The 18,227-nt window shown below is 33.3% G+C and overlaps 1 pseudogene; it reads left to right on the top strand.

Moving 5' to 3' along the window:
• The first annotated feature begins 17,371 nt into the window (after positions 1-17,371).
• Positions 17,372-17,726, top strand: LOC129079836 (eukaryotic translation initiation factor 4E-binding protein 2-like; annotated as a pseudogene).
• Positions 17,727-18,227: the final 501 nt, after the last annotated feature.

Below are 18,227 nucleotides of genomic sequence, written 5' to 3'. Positions count from 1 at the left end.
AAGTGATCAAAAATTAAAAATAGAATTATGTTACCAATTTAGTTACTTTTTGTTGAATTAGCCAATTGTCTATTTGACAAGTATTATCTAATAATTTTTGAAGAATTCATGAATTTAAAAGTGTTTCTCAAAATAGAATACAGGGCACGAGGGCATTCGCAGGGGAGTTTAGATAAGTTTTAAAACCTACCTCAAAAATGACATGACCTAGTCACATTTTCCCTGTTCTTTTCATTTCTACTTCTTATTTTAAGATTCCTCGGACAACAAAATGGTGGTATATTTTGTTAGTATTTACAATGTATCAATGATAAAGAACATATCATATTTGTGGTTGCCTTTAGAAGTGTTTGTTGAAAAGTTACGTAGCAGTTAAACATTTCATAAATGGCGATATCAAAGACATGGCTAGTATTTATTCACACAGAACTAATGCTAAAGCACTATGCATCTTTATATTTTAAGATGATGTAAATGTTTTTGAAATACCTTACTATTTTAGCCAGTGCTTTTTAAAATTCCTCTTTCCATAGCAAATTTATAGTTAAGAGAATATTCTTCACTAACAGGGAAGTAAAATATAAACTTAGAGAGCACTTAGTGTTTCTAAGGAGAGATAAATTCCTGACATCTATGACATTGTATTCAAATATATTAGATATTTCCCTTGCCCAAAATCATCTGCAATGAAATAAAACAAACAAAAACCAATTCCCACTGGTATATACTGTAAATATATTTTTAAATATGCAAAAGTTATTGTTTTATACATATGTGCAAATTATAAAAAAGAGAAAATACATTGTCACTACTTCCTAGGGTAAGTGATTTTTCTAGATCACAAAGTTATCTGGTAGCAAATTTACAAAGAAAGCACAGTGCTGGAGAAATATATATATTTTAAACCTACTACATCAAAATTCAACTATTAGACAGTAGCATAGCAATGTAGTACTAATCGATACCAGCTGAGTTTGATTCATGTTTACAAAGAAGTAAATGGCGGGGCAGGGGAGAGCAAGGGGGATAAATTGGGACAACAATAATTGAACAACAATTTTAAAAAAAGAAAAATATTCAAACATTTAAAGAGTAAGTAAATCACACTGATTTGGAAAGGAAAAGTATGACTACCTCTAATTTATGAGACTCACATTATTATAGTCCTTTAAGATATGAATAGTAAAATAATTAGATTTTAGGTAACTACCTACTACATTTCCCCCTTTTAAGTTTTTCTCTAACATAAGTTAAACACTTTTTTTCATGGATCACTTGAGATTTATTTAAAATAACTTTAGCTACAAACTAACATCATCTAAACACTAGAATTTTATTGAAAGATGCATTAGAATTTGAAGACTTAAAAAAATTTGACTTTAATTTTTTCAAATTTTTTTCTTTCATAATCACATAAATTTCAAACTAGAATTTTTTTTTAACTTGAGAAAACAGTTGCTAATCATATTATACCTCAGAGTAACCAATATTTGATGCATGGAAACAGCACTCAGTAAAAACACTTCAGCCAATACATAAAGAAAAAAATAATAGAACTCAAAAACACCATTCTACAATTCTTAGTAAGTTCTTATACATAGCCAGTGATCACCATTCCTGATAACATCATTAAAAACAAAACTACTAAGCAGTACCTGATCATCAAAGGACACAACACCATTTCAGAAGAATTTTTGCCAAAATAATAAAATCTGAATAGGGTCATGCCTCTACAGTGAAATTCCAATAAATACAGGAGACAAATGAATTACATTAAATCAATGCAATTAGTCAAATCTTGAATGTGGGAAACCACTCACAAGCAATTTTAGTATTTGATTTCTTTAGCAAATAGATTTCAGAAATAAAAATATATCATTTGAAGGGGAAACATTTGAGACTTATTGAACAATTGTCATGTGTAGACTAGGTTAGATCCTGACTTGACCATATTTCCTGATGCTAAGTTGTTTCTCTTAATATTTAAGTGGAATAATAGTGTTGTAACTGTTTTTTAAATCATTATTTTTCTACAAAACTAAATATTCATGAAAAATGATCTGTTGCCTGAGATTTCTTTCAATGTAATCTTGGGATGCATGCTGTTTATTATACCATTTATCTTTGTATACATGCCACCAAAATTTCTGATAAAAATTATTTAAAATATCTAAAATATTCAATTAAATGTCTGGGTTAATTTGTTTTAAATATTACTATTGCTCAACACCAATTTTCCCATAATATAAATAAAAACTCTTACATGTATCTGTCACATATTATTATGAAAGACATGAGACACTACAAAAATAAATGGTTCTCAATAAAGAGCAGGGGCGTCCTTTGATATTATATTTTTATATCTATGTTTCTAAATCAGGAAACTATTTTAGAAATATCTTAAATCAATAACTAAAATAAAATATAATGTTGGAGATTAGTTTCATATTATTCTCTAGATTCTCAGTTGCTAATTTTAATGAATAAATATAGTATACATACTTAAATTATTGTCAATTACACAAACACTATTAGGTTCAAGAAATGTTTCATAAACAGACTTAAAAAACTAACTTCCAATGTCAGTGAGATTGGTCACCCTATTTTCTAGATATTATAATATATTTGCTTTTTTTTCTCTAAGTAACTAAGTAACTATTTTAATTAGCAATTTTTTACACAGTAATTTATTTTAAAATATATTCTATTTTACTAATTTAAACATATACAAAGTACATGATACAATGTGCCCATAATTAGTAATGGTAAAATAGTAAATCAACTATAAATGTTTCTTGGAATACTTTCTGGCCAGCAAAGTTCTTTAATGGTTATGTAGAACACATCATGGTATGAAACTTATCAATAAGAGTTCACATTCTAAGGCAGAGATTGATACAAAAAAATTATCTGACAAACATTTTATGTGTATATCCATATATGTGTATATGTGTATGTATACAGAAAACAATACTATGGAATTATTTTATATAATCATAAGCACATATAACAGTTTCCTCAGTTTATGTTATACCATTGGTAATTCGTACTTCTAATTTTTATCTAGGAAGAATAACTGCTGTACTCTGTATAAGTGCTGGGAATGGTTTTCAATTTTAGAACCAAAGTATCACCCAGTAAACACATTTATTAACTGATAATAGTTTTGCAATTATTATAATGGACAACTGGAATTCATTGATTTGCAGAAAGAGAATCCATACAACCTTGGGCTTAAAGTTAACTCAAGGGTTTACAGCTTTAGCTTAAGGAGGATAGTTACAGGTGATGTTTTAAAGGGGAGAAACATAAAAAAGTATTTGACAGACATAATATGTTTTTATGAGACTTCTTTTTGTGAAAATGTATAGAGAGAGATGTGAAACTCAGGATCATGTGTTTCTTTGGCCTATGGTATTCAAGAAAATAGTTATAAAGTAACCATACACTCAATGCTCCCTAACTACTGATTACTAGATAATGGTTAATTCTGGAAAAGTTATGCAAAGAGAGAATGTGTGTAGGAATAACTTAAGGTAGTGTATCTAATCTGCTTTGGTATAGTTCAGGCAACCAGTCTGGTTCCCAGGAAATCCAACGGCAATCAGTGTAGCAGACAAAGGAGTAAGCTTTTCATAAATACTTGGTGTTGCCCGTGAGGGCATCAACCCAATGAACAGCCCCAGCAAGGTGAAAGATGACCTGTAGAATGCTGTCTATCAGCTGCTTATCACATCCTGACTCATATTTCAGGTAGGGTCATGATTCCCTAAAATGAAGTCATCCCCACTAAAAGAGCTCAGATCCAGAATACACACGCTTAACATACACTCAGTATTTAAGGCATGCTAATTTGAGGAGCAATTAGGTGTCTATTTTTAGTGCATCACTTCCATAAACGAAGTGCAGGTAATCTGATCATTTTGAAATGCCATTTTCAAAGTCATTAGACATGATATCCAGTAGTTTTTACTGTAAAATATAATTAAGGCTTTCTGACACATAGATGCTATTTTACTTGTATTAATAAGTGAACAAAAAAGGCACATTACTGATTCAACAGAAAAGAGATGGGTTAAGTAAATGCTGGGCTGTTGGTATTTGGTTCCAGTGAGTCTTATGGAGAACCTTGTGACATCTTTTTTCCCTATGTTCCTCTATTTTTGCCTTCTATTTAACACTTTTATATTGATACAGTCAGTAATTTTTGTATAATATATTTTCCAAAACAAAATTTTATCAGGCACTATGTAACTCTCTGGGTCAATAGATATTGTTACTCTAACTTCATTGATACAGTAATGCTAATAATAACATGAATTATAGTGTATAAATAGTGGTTCAAGAAACGAGATTATTTTATTTAAGAAATAATAACAAATGTTGAGCATTTGAAGATCTACTACTATGACTACATTTCAATTTGAAATCCTCAAAAACAAGAGCAATGTAAGAGGCATTTCTTAGAGATTTAATGAGGGTCCCGCAGCTCTATTTCAAGACACACGCAAAAAATAGAAAATTATACCATAATCTGACCAACTCAAGGACATTAGATATTTTAAAAGTAGTATATAACTGAATAAAAAAGATAATATAAGCCAGATTATTGTATCAAAATAGTCCTAATAACCATAAATAATAATTGATATGGTCTGGATTATATATATTTTTCATCTGAGTGAAATATTCTCCGAATGAAATAGTATAATTATCATTTTTTTAAATATTTAGAAGAAAGTAATTTCTAAACATAGTCTGTCGCAATTGGTAAAATGCCAACAGGTTACATTAATCAGGTCATGTGGAGAAAGGATGGAAAACAATCTTAGGAATTCAGTGTTAGAAAATCTATTTGGCATACTCACAGCATCTCTGCACTTCAGCTTTCCAGAAACATTGTTTAGGAAATTATCAATAGTTCTGCCCAAAAGAGCACCTTAGGACAAATTACTTCAAATAGTTGTCACTATTAAAATATAATGACAAAGTGGAAGAGGGCTTTGCAGAGAGATAAAATTCTTATAACTGTAAAACACATAATACCAAGGTACTAAACAAGCCACTATATATTTTTCATATGGAAGCAAATCAGATTAAAAATATCTTCAAATGTCATAAATGGTCTCTTATCTCTAGAACAGTATAAATATGTTAGGAGAAAGACTAGATGAAAAGGGTACAGACACATAAAAAAATGGATTTCAAGATCCATTTAAGAAACCCAGTATAATTATTTTATATTTATATTAGATTCAGGCAGTTTGAAGCAATTGTGAAAACATTGCCATTTGAAATGAGCTTTTTCACTGAAGGAAAGGACAAAATACTTTTGGGCCAGAATAAATTATACAGAAATATATTCTGTATAATCATTTTCTGGTACCTTGGATTGCTTCAGAGAGCAGGTAGAAGACTAGCTCATACTGTGCAAGAGGTTAGTTAGCTGCTATTTTTGGCTTGTAAGATAATGCTCAACTGGTAAGTATTATGTGTGTTTAACACATCAAATACTGCTAGTCATAATGTTTTAAATATATATTTGTAAGATAACCATAATGATATGAAATAGTTCATAATTTAATAAAATACCTAAAGTTACAGATCTTGTTTTTTTGTTTATTTTTTTTAAAGCTAGTACATTCCATTTGAAATCCAATGTCTCTGACGGACACAATCACAATGAGAAAATAATAATTTTAGTTCTACATTTTGTGTGATTATTTTGAATAAAAGGTGCATTCATACCCACACCACCCTGGTCAACACTATACATTTGAAAAGATAAGAAACTTGCAATGACGAACAAATTCGCTCCATTAAACTGAACATGAATTCTTAAAGTATTCTTTACAGACAATGTTTTACCTGAAATTTTGTAAAATTCCATAATTAACAAAGTGATTTAATACTTTTTAAAAGGTTTCCATGTCTGTCATTGTATAGCATTCCCAAAGAAACTCTGAGGTCAGGCACTGTTAGTTCTAAATGGTATATGTGGAAGTTGAGACCTGAAGGACAACACAAGATTTTCTCAATACTAATCAGCTACTCAGAACAGGAATTGAGGACGTTCCAAATCTTCTAACTCTCAAGGGATTTTTCCCTCACATGATACAGCCTGACTTTCAGTACGTGTACTAGTTCCTCTTATCTATGGAACAATATTCCATCTAACTATGAAGAAAAAGATCTGTGTCATTATGATGCTATTTTTCATAATTTCACAAACCATTTTATATGTACATATTAATAAACATGTTGAAAAGTCCCAACAGTTTACAGGAAATATATTGTAGAGGGAAAATAAAATATAAGCTGTTCTCAGGATTTTTTAATAGTCAAACTGTATGTAAATTTATTCAGGCTGTTTGCACTTGACTCTACTGTTAAGCCTGAAACCCCACCTGGGGTGATTTCCGAGAATCAGAGAATCTCAGAGTTAGAAGTTTCCTTTAAAGGTTATCTAGTCTAACCTCCTTCCCAGCGTTGATTATCAAATACTGTGCACTCTAAATAGAGGGGAAGAGACAGCTATTCAGCAGCATAATCTGTACCTGTTCATTAATTGAAAAACTCTGAAGGCATTACCTAAAAATTCAAATGAGGGAAATAACAATTGAGCATTTCTACTCACTCTTTTAAAATGCGGTCTGAACTTGAGTCACCCCTGCGCCAGCTGAAAGTGAATGGAAGAGGCCCTAAACAGGGTGTGTTTCCTAAAGGGCAGCCAATCTGAAATTTCTCTCAATGTTTCAAATATGGAAATAATATTATAATAATATTAAAGCCATAGTTCTTTATATAAATTGTAAATAACAAAAGATACAGACATTCTTCCATTTAGAAGACATAGTCTGAGGATAATTCAAGTCAAGAAAGCAGCTATTTATTGAACATTCAGGGATGATGTTGCTCTGGAACAAAGAGTATAATTAATACAAGGTCTTTGTCCTCAGAGACCTTATTGTCTACAAAAGGCACCAAATCTAGAAACAAGTAATTCAGAAGAAACATGAGTGTAAAATTAGGCTATGTCATTCACAATGGATTAAGTTTTAAAAGAATCAATTCACCAGCTAAAGAAAGTGGTTTGGAAATCTAGACCAAGCAAGGAAAGAAGTTTTCCCAGGCAGCTGAACTAGAGCAAAGTTTTGGAGAAGAGGAAGGTCATGGGGTTTAGGGCAGGGGGAGGACAGCTTTTAGCTTGCTCTGCTAGGGAGCTGGATATGAAAAATGTGTGTCCTAGTGATGTGCTCTACCTATTTCCGTACATGATGTATGTGAAATATTCTGCATTGTATTCATTCATTTTTCCTTCCGATAGACCCAATGGTGGAAGAAGTGAAGAAGAAATGATCATTGATTCCTTTTTCTAAAAAGAGATTAACTTGCTAGAGTCCTCAGGTAACATATTTTACAGGCTATAAAACACAACATTTAAAGAAAGTGTTCATATGCAGGCAAACACAGCACCCATTTAATCTGGCAACACAACTATGACTACTCCTTCTTAAAACCTCATAAAACCTCTTCTTCAAAGAGATTTATGAATAATGTGAACTAAATAATTCATGGGATTGCAGATGCCAGTCCAAATAGCCCCTTCTTTTTCAAGGGTTCAGTTTGTAGAACTGTGATCAAAAGCCTTCATCAGTCATGATAGTCGCATTTGTCCTCACTCCAAACAAACCATATTTGCATGTGAATGTTTTTCATTGAAATGAGATATATAATATGCCAGCCAAGACCCAACTAAAAGGCATTTTATGCCATTTAAATTCAGTCAAATTAAAGGCTGAATGCAACCTAAAAGGTCTACTCTCAGAACAGTAATTTGACACATCATAAATAAGAACCATTTTTTGTTAGTGTAGATTCAGCACTTGTCAGAAAATTGTACACAGCCATATTAACAAAGTGCTGCCTCTTTGAGAGAAATAAACCATAAGTAAATCCTTGTATGTAAAGCAATGAAACACAAACAGTGCAACATAGTGTCACTGGTTCAAAGTTGACATTTTTTGCTGACATTCACAGAAAAGGATAAATAACATTTTAAGATGATTACATTCCAAGAGAAATTGTCAAAAATAATTTTTTGCTTAAAATTTAAACTAAAAGTCATGTTTAGGAACACATGAATACATTGATTGCCATTTAAATTAGCTTTGACTCAACCACCTAATTCTTGGTCTTCAATGGGGAGAACTGGAAACATTTGTGAAATCATAAGCTAAAAAGCCAAAGTTGAGTTGAAAAGTATCATCTGTTAAAAATGTTATACTTTTTTAAAGACTTCAGTGATATGGGGACCTAAATTTTTACTAAACAATATGAATAGATGTTATGACAAATTTTCTTGTTTTCATTGACTCTAAGAAAATAGCATTCAATAAATACATATTGAGAGATTTCTTTTACATGAAAACTTACAATTGTATTATGGAAAGGGCTAGAGTCCAAAGGTTATAAAAAGCTAAAGTAAAACAACAATGACAAGAAGCAAATAAAACATAAAATCTCCATAATTAAACCATCCCATTCAAATCTATCTATCTATCTATCTATCTATCTATCTATTTATTTATTTATGATAGCCCATACACAACCTGGTATATTTTGGGCTGGTCTTATCTATTCAAACTTCTCTGCAAACATCAAGTTCATTGTCATTTCTGTGTCCCTAATAACATTAAGACCAATATTAAGGATTGTGCTTTCACATCATCTGTCTTCATGAGGTCTTAAAAGGTAACTTTATTTATATTTGTAACTATATCCTTCCTCTATCCTAAAGAGATTCAATATGATTATAGTATAAGACAGGGATTTTTAACCTGTGTGCCACAAGAATTTTTAAAACATGCAATAACTGACTAGTCAGGAGCACTAACCTCTTTTCCCTTTGACTGTCAAATTAAAAAACAACAACTAACATAACAATAGCTGTTTGGTGTGAATTAATCACAATTAGACCTATTTTTTGTCAGGTAAAAAATATAATACATTTTTGGTGTGCTGAAGAATTTTAGTAATTGGCTTATCTGTTCCATAAGATGAAAAATGTTGAAAATCTCTAGTATAGGAAATATGTGACAACTTGAGTACAAACATTTTTGTTCAAATTTTGTTCACATGTTTGCAATCAACTATCTGAAATTCTAAAGGAAGAAAACAACTGTAACTATTTCATCCCATTACCAGCAAGTGATAGAGAACCTAAAGTATTAGGAAAGTATATTTCTAAGTTGTTGTTGTTCTTCTTTTTCTTTCTTTTTTCTTTAAATAGAAAAGGTTTCCAAAAAACCCTTTGCATCTGGTTATGGTGATTTTTATGAGGTATCCTACCATGGGTATGGTTGGGAGTACTGGCAAGTAAGAAAAATATTTGGATTACTGCTATTTTAACTCTTATCCTAATGTATGCTTTCAGAAAGATTATAATATGAACAAAGGAAATCTTATTTTTTAAAAAAGCAAATCACACTGCTAAACCTTATTTTAAGATGCTAAGCTAGGGGAGGCTGTATTTTTGTTTGATAAAAATTGTGGAAAAGTATAGAGACTTGGGTCTCTTCAAGATATAATATTGAAATCATTTTATACAGCTACATAACATTAAATTCATCTGGACAATCTCAAAATGTGCCTTCTGTTTCCTGGCAATGTACATTTTTCAAATGTAGATGTTATTCTTCAGGTCAAAGAAAAGCAACTAGGTAAGAAAATATACAGGCATATAATAAGAATAGTTAGCTTTTACCTTTATTGAAATTCCCTGACTATATTAACGATATTTTTTCAATGCTTATTTTACAATAAAACCATATAATGACATAGTATTCATAGGAAATTTGCATTTTGGTAAGCCAAGAGAATAATGCTACTCTATAGAAAAAAATGCATAAAATCTAAGAAACTTCATCAGACACATCAGTTACAAATCATAGGTACAGAGAACTAGCAATTCCACAAATTCTTTGAAAATGTTATTATTTTAATTTGTTATTTTAAGGGTGGATATTTACTAAGAAACCATGTAGTAGTTCAATTCTAGTATAAAGTATATAAAATATAAAGCAAACTTCTAAATTACATAGAATATAAACTATACCTGCACTTGTATAAATATATATTCAAATATGTGTATGTATAATTATAGCTTTGCTATCCTATAAATGAATATGCACTATAACATATGGGATATAAAAATTACTTAAACCACTGTTCCTTTGTTATGATTTAATAAATAAAATATACATTTAAATAGGTCTCAACTTTTCATAATGAAAATAAAAGAGAAATAAACAAGGTTTCTTGTGATGACCTAGATTTTCTTCTCTCCCTGAATAAATCAATTTGTGAATTGCTTATTCTTGTATGTTGAGAAATGTATAGATTTTTCATATTTTAGTAATAAATGTCATCAGTTCTAAAGCAGATGCATTCATATGTAAATAATCATCATAAACAAGTCAATATAGAGGAAATACCTAATATGCTAGAGAAATTAGGACAATTCTGATGCAAACATACTGACGTTATAGGAAAACAACAAGGAATAGCTTGTGGCAGAAAAACACAATATATCAGTGGGAATGTGAATGCTAATGAGTGAAGCCAAGGGATAGGGGTATAGCAACGTATATTGCAAGCAGACACTGATGAGGGCAGATGTAGAAAAATGATTATCAACTTTAGACCCCTAGAGCAACATGAATGAAATCACATCCTTGTGTTCAGGGAAATAAAACAGGCAACTTGGATAGAAATAAAGAGAGGCTTTAATTATCTAAAAGTAAATTGGGAGCAACCCATGATAATACTGAAGTGGGGTTATTATAGAACACAATGTAGAGTTAATTCAGAAATCAGTTTGTTCAAAAACATCAACAGCTGGCTTTAATAATAGATACAATGAATCAGAAATGAATAAAACCTTGAGATGGGAGATTATCTGAGCAACTCTAATCATATTATTAGATTTACTAAGGAAAATAAAGTGACAATCTATAAAAGGCACTTATTTATCTGAATATAGTTTTAAGCAATATTTATTAAGAGAAAAATTGAGGTCATATACACAGTTAGTATACATATTTCATGTACACTTTTTCTCAGTTTTATGCCATAATGAGCACATTATATGGAAGAGAACGAATTCACTGTAAATAATAAAAGATGAAATAATGGTGGGGGGGTGGTAAGCCATATGTAACTCTAGAATAAATTTCTCAGAATTAAATTAGACTTCAATTAGCTTCCTTTTCTTTAATTCATTTTTGAATGTGAGGTTTGGGGGTCAGATACTAGATTTCTCACACTGTTCAAAAATATGCCAAGAGCCTAACTTACAAATGGTATGACATTTTATGGAACAATGTCTACCTGAATATCTCAACATACGGACTTTAAGGGAACATAGAGTCAGTGCCCCAAAGAGTTTACAATGAGAAGCTGACTCATTGTATATATAAACAAATTAAGGAATCATCATGGAAAAAATGAAAATATAAAAATAGATATTTACTAGATTGTTAATTTTTTAATTAAAATTTCTTACACAGTGTCTTTTGTAATGTTCATGTAACAACACATCTACATACTAGAAGCATTCAGCTCCAGGTTTAGGACACCAGTCTTCATCACTTACTTACTGATATAACTTTGAGCAAGATATTCTATGTTTCTGTGGTACAAACTTTTCATCTGTAATATGGGACAATAATAAAAGTACCTGACACATAGAATTATAATAAAAATATAAATTAATCAATAATATATAGAGCACTCAGAACACAGTCTGGCACATAGTAAGGGCGCAGAAACTATGTTTTTACTCCATCACGATGGCCTCATATAGAAATTATTGCATCGCTGCCATTCTTTTACTGAGGTTTGATTTTTTGCTACTCACTCTTAAGAACTCATTTCCTCATATAGAACTCACTGTTTAGTAGGTACTCAGGACAGTTTTTGAATAAATAAAGATAGAATATGTACAATTTCAAGCACTTTACACTGAAGAAAGAAAAGATGAAAATATGATCTTTGATGATTTTTCACTATACAATGATGCTGTTATTTTGAGTGCCCTCATCATTTTTATTGGCCTTAAGTACTTTAAAAAAATTAGAAAAACAGTGTCCTTAGAAATGATATAACATACTTAAGGTACCTTTCAATTTTTCTAAAATCAAGTTATTTTGTTTTGCAAGAAAAATAATTCACAATTATAAAGTAGGTAAGAAAATGTTGAGATAATATTTCATTTTACTTTAAAGTAAAAAAGAAAAAGACTTATGTAAATATATCACATAATTACCACATAAATTGATCTCATATTAGACATATTTAAAGTTGTTTGACTCCCCACCCCACGTTGATTTTTACCTGGAGAAAAGGGTAAGATACTCTCCTTCAAGGAAATACCTGTTGAGTGTCCCAACTGATATTTGTAACTGCAAAATTAATTTTCCAATCAATCACTGTAGCCTCTACTATACTTAATATGTAATGTGAGTTCCCTGCTTTGAAACAGATCAGCTAGGTTCTCTCAGAAATGTGCGCTTGGATAACCTATAGAAGGCGATCAGTGAGAGCTGAAACTGAAACATTTTACATAGTATGTAGTTGAAGTCAAACTAGAAAGAGAATGGAAAATAGACTAGAAAAGGGAAGATGAAGATGATAAGTTTTCTTGGAAGTGACTTGGTTCTTTCCAGGAACACATTTGCACTATTCCCTAGATCCTTTGTATGTTCCTTTAGTAATGCCATTTATGGGAAGCAACATAAGTGTGCCTCAGTTTCTTGCAAACAAAATCGTACTGAAAAGATTGAAAAAAAAAACCCAAACACTGTGTTTAAATAGAAAGACCCAGGACTAAGAAATATGTGCCATAACACACATATAAAATACAAAACAAGAAAACACCCAACATGAGGTTGGGATGGAGTCTAGGTAGTATGGTATTGACTCATCTATGGTGAAGGGATTAGACAAAAAATATATATGCTTCCTGCATGGACATGAACAACAGTGTGGGGATTGACTGTGGGAATGGGGAGTGGGCCAAGGGAAGGGACAAAGGAGGAAATCTGGGATAACTGTAATAGTATAAATCATAAAAAAAGACTAAAATCAAGTATACTTTTCATAAGTAAATCTTCTAGGACTTAATCTTTATTAAAAGCAAGTTGACTCATTACAAATTAAAATTCTTGCATAAATTATTTAGGGCAGTACTAGCTAATAGAACAGTTCTTACAAAGTAAATACAGAAGGTGTTCAGGAAACACTGTATCGAAATGAAATGTTTTTGCTACACCACATATAGTATAAGACTGCATTAGCATGAGAGATAGACATTTGGGGTCCTCCAAGCTTTGTTGAATGTGAATAGGAACAGATTTCAAAAAAGCTTTGACTCTCGCAATGCTATGTCTTATTACTCAATGTTTATTTTCAGTCATATAGATCCTATCTCTTATTTCAGCAAGCTCATTTTCATTATTATCTAGGCCCAGGGGTGTCCAACCCGTGGCCCACAGAGTGCATATGGCCCAGGACGGCTATAAATGTGGCCCCACACAACATCGTAAATTTACTTAAAATCTTTTTGTTTTTGCTCATCAGTTTTTGTTAGTGATTGTGTATTTAATGTGTGGTCCAAGACAATTCTTCTTCTTCCTGTGTGGCCCAGAGATGGGTTGGACACCCCTAGAAGCCTTCATAGCTAGGTTTTATGTGTAATTGGGAAGCAGAACACCACAGAAACTGAGAATCAGGATTCACTATATGTTCAGAATCTTCAGATTATGATCCTTCACCCCACTTGAAAACAGAAGGACTATAAATCATTTTCCCTTGTATTGATAAACTGATGTCTCTTAGAATGAATGAATTTTAGACATTTTGTTTTATGTATTAAGTATGTACATATATGACTTTAATCTCTATGTAGTGGAATTCTGACCTCATTAAAATAATATTAGTCAGCCAGAAGCAGAATGGAGAAAAAGGTAGGATAAGTGGAGGAGTCCTGAATTTTCGCTTTCCTTAATGCTAATCTTATAAAACATCAAAATGTCATTTAGCTTTTTAGTATTGGAAGAAAAAACTCCATGACCTAAGTTTTTTGTCTCCTCCCTCCTGTCACTTCGTTGACTTGAATGAAAACTGATCACATTTTTGGCATCGGAGAGAGGTAAGACCAGTGCCAGTGAATAAAATCTCTATGATCCAAAGTTTGAGCTGGAAGTATCAATATAAAGATGTATATACATGACCCTGTGTGTGTGCTGCCACTGTAAAGACCTAGGAACAATGACAAATCTGGTAGCAATGAACAACTCTAGTATCATAATTGAGATTTATTAATACATTTTAATTAAAATAAAACAGGATTTCCCAAATAGTTTGGGGGTAGGACAAGAAATGTACAGTCCAGAAAACTAGAAAGCCATAAAAATCTACTGATTTTAGGTCAAAAGATTTGGAGAGTCACTCACTGGCCAACTATGGGACAATCTGTGTAGTTATTCTGATGGATTAAAACACATCAAATATGCTTAAGTTTATGAGCATATACCGATCCCCAAAGCAAAGAAACAAATACATAAAAAGATGGCAGTAGGAACTTATTTATACACTATCAAAAACAAACTAAAAAATTAAGTATTCTACTTTTCTTATATAAATATCTTTGGGAGACAATTCATTGATGAAATTAAGGGATAATGGTTGAACTGGAATATCATGGTTAGCTTCAAAAACAACAAAAAGCTAGATGTTGAGGTTCAGGTCAAGATGGAAAACTACGTAAATACAGTACTTACATCTTCCCACAACCACATCAAAATTACTACTACACTATATAACAACCATCATTCAAAACTACCTGAAATCTAGTTGAACAGAAGTCCTATAACTAAGGTTATAAAGAAGCTACATTGAGACTGGGGGGTAGAGAGAGAGAATGGGCTGGTCCCATACCCACATGTGACAGATAAAAATCTGGAAGGATATCTCAGATGCAAGGTCCACCTTCAGGAACAAAGGGTCCCACTCCCATACCAGGTCCCCCAGCCTAAGGTTACAGTGTCAAGAGAGAAATCCCTACAACCTCTGGCTGTAAAAATCAGCAGAGATTGTGGCTATGTGAGACAGAGTACTTCTAGAGTCCCAAGCAGTTCCTTTTACACAGCCCAGACACATACATATGTAGACTCACTCCCTCTGAGCTCCAGCACTGAGGCAGCAGCTTGAAAGGTACCAAGGACATACAGGGAAGAACCGAATCACATGGCATCAGTGCAAGAGTGGGAGGGGCAGCTTTTTCTAAGACAGAAGCGTTAGAAGAGCCCACTATTCTTTTTCTAATCCATCCCCCAACAAAGCTGGCAGGCAGGCACAATAACTGAGTGTCCATCAACCTGGCTAACACTGCTCTCCCTGCCCTGGTGATTCTCTGAGACCCAGTTCCACCCAACTTGTGGACCCACCTAAGCCATTTGCAGTGGCTTTTCCATACAAATGGCTTGTCTTGGCTCATACTTTGGACTTACCTAAAATTTCTCAAGCAGAACTTGGACTCAGCATGCCCTGTGCTTCTCATTAAGTGGCCCTAGACCAAGAACTAGTTGCAGTAAGCCTTGGTTTGCAGCTTGACCCCTCCTGAGCACCTCCAAGCCCAGCACAAGTAGCAGCCAGATGCAGATTGATTTATAACTCATGTGGAGTGGCTCTGGGCAGGGGACAGCTGGCATCTCACTTTGGCACACACCTCCCAGGATGCTCCAGAGCCAGTGCACTCAGTGGACAGCTTCAGACCATGCCAGAGCACCACCCAGCTACCTCCACAAGTGACAAATTCAATAGGCAGATTCAGTGGGCACCAGAGCCCTGATGAAGTAAGCCCTGCTGTGTGAAGTTAGCCCTGCACTGCTGACCCTCCATGTTGGTCACAGCCCACCTAGGAGCCAATTAACCTAGGATTAACCTATAAATCCCTCCCATTGATGTGCCAACAGCAATCAAGGCTGAACTACAAGAGAATATGCACAGCACACATGGGGGAGGGGTGCAACTGGAGGGCCCAGCTTGGGTGATCATAGAGATTGTGCCACTGGACCCATAGGAAATCGACAACATAAAGTCACTCTACCAAGCTTGAGAGACCTAGCAGCTCTACCTAATACATAGAAACAAATACAGGGAAGCAGACAAAATGAGGAGACAAAGAAAAATTTCCCAAATGAGCGAACAGGAAAAAAATTCAAAAAAAGAATTAAACAAAATGGGGACAAGCAATCTACCAGTTGCCTAGGGAATTTAAGATGAACTTAGTGAAATTAGGATGCTCAATGAATTTAGAGAAAAAGTAGATGAACTTATGGAGACCTTCAACAAAGAGATGGGAAACAAAAAAAGAATCAGAAATAAAGAATATATTAATTGAAATGAAGAATATATTACAGGGTATCAGTGGTGAATGAGATGAAACAGTATCAAACCAGAGATCTGGAAAATAAGGAAGCAGAAAATACCTACATAGAAATAAGGACATCAAATAGAAAAAGGAATCTTAAAAAAATGAGGATAGGATATGAAGCCTCTGGGAGAACTTCAAGCATACCAGCATTCATAAGATGGGGGTGCTGGAAAGGAAAAAGAGAGAGCAAGGAGTTGAAAACCTATGTGAGTAAATACTGACAGAAAACTTCCCTAACCTGGTGAAGAAAAAAAGCATACACGTCAAGGAAACACAGAGTTCCAAATAAAATAAACCTAAAGAGGCCCACACCAAGACACACCACGATTAAAATGTTAACATTAAAAGCAGAGAGAATCTTAAAAGCAGCAAGAGAAAAGTAGTTAATTATCTACAAGGAAGGTCCCATAAAACTGTCATTTGATTTTTTCAACAGAAACTTCGCAGGCCAGAAGGAATTGAGAAAAATTATTCAAAGTGATGAAAAACAAGGACCTACAACCAAGACTACTCTACCCAGCAAGCTATCATTTAGAATCAAAGGACAGATAAAGAGCTCCCCAGCCAAGAAAAAGATAACGCTGTTGATAACAACCAAAGCAGTATTACAAAAGATTTTTTTAAAATTTTAATTAAAGGGTCTTCTTTAAAAAGAAAAAAGAAAATCAAAAGCATGATTAATAAAATGATGAATACATATCAACAGTTACTTTAAATTTAAATGATTAAATGCACAAATCAAAAGACATATGAAGGCTAAATGAATACCAAAAGCCAGGGAAGCAATATTTATACCAAACGAAATCGAGTGTAAAACATAGGTAATATACCACCCACCCACAGTACAAAGCCCAAGAGCTTGTGCCTAAAGCCATGTTCTTGCCTGCTAGTAACAACCACCAACCCATCCAGAGCCCATGCCTTCCTTACCCACATGGTGCCCAATAGTGATGCTGTGCAGCTACTTCATGACTATTTCACCACTCTTGGGGGGATGCTCTTCACTCCCACAACCTGAATCATTTATGATTGAAAGATTCTGTCGGATTGTCACAATTATCCCATGGCTCAGACACCACCCTGCCATATGCCCAATATCACAGGAGTCATAAATCCCGGCACCTTAATCAAAGAACCGAAGGTAGAAGCAAACAATTTGAACAACTTGAAAAACTATGGCTGGAATCATGCAGTTGGGGATGATGTTCAGTTTGAGATGGACATATAACTGTCTTTCAAAGGTCACGAGAATAGCCGCAACACTGGTACCTGTGTGTACCTGACTTGACCAAAAGGATCAACGATGAAAACACAGAAGCAGCAATATCAACAGTCCCTATTGCAGTCCCGGCCTCCTCCTCTCCTTCTGGGTGCCAAATGACATGAAGCAGAAGGGCTTCATCTGATCATTTCTTTTCCCTGTTTCCAGTTCTCTTTCCCAGTTAGACAGATAAGATTGAAGGCCTAGGGCATATTTTTGTAGGACTAAGCAGCCCACAAAGGAAAACAGTTGAATTCCTTAGGCTTCCCTAGATATTTTTATATTGAGAAATAGCTCCCCTAACTCAAATTTTTATCCCAAATCAAATATAAACCTGCAAATAAATGCTGGCTGAGAAGTCCAGGGAAGTGTTACAGAGGTTTGGTGGATTTAGCAATGTTCATGCTCTTATCTTGTGTCTCTCTTCCCTATCTCCTGCCATGATTCAGTGCTACAAGAGTCTGGGTC

The sequence above is a fragment of the Pteronotus mesoamericanus genome, unplaced genomic scaffold (assembly GCF_021234165.1).
Source record: "Pteronotus mesoamericanus isolate MK-2021 breed Mesoamerican mustached bat unplaced genomic scaffold, CSHL_Meso_final contig_82, whole genome shotgun sequence".
NCBI classification, from domain to species: domain Eukaryota; kingdom Metazoa; phylum Chordata; class Mammalia; order Chiroptera; family Mormoopidae; genus Pteronotus; species Pteronotus mesoamericanus.
The sequence above is the reverse complement of the archived record's forward strand: the minus strand, read 5'-3'. Positions and strand labels throughout refer to the sequence as shown.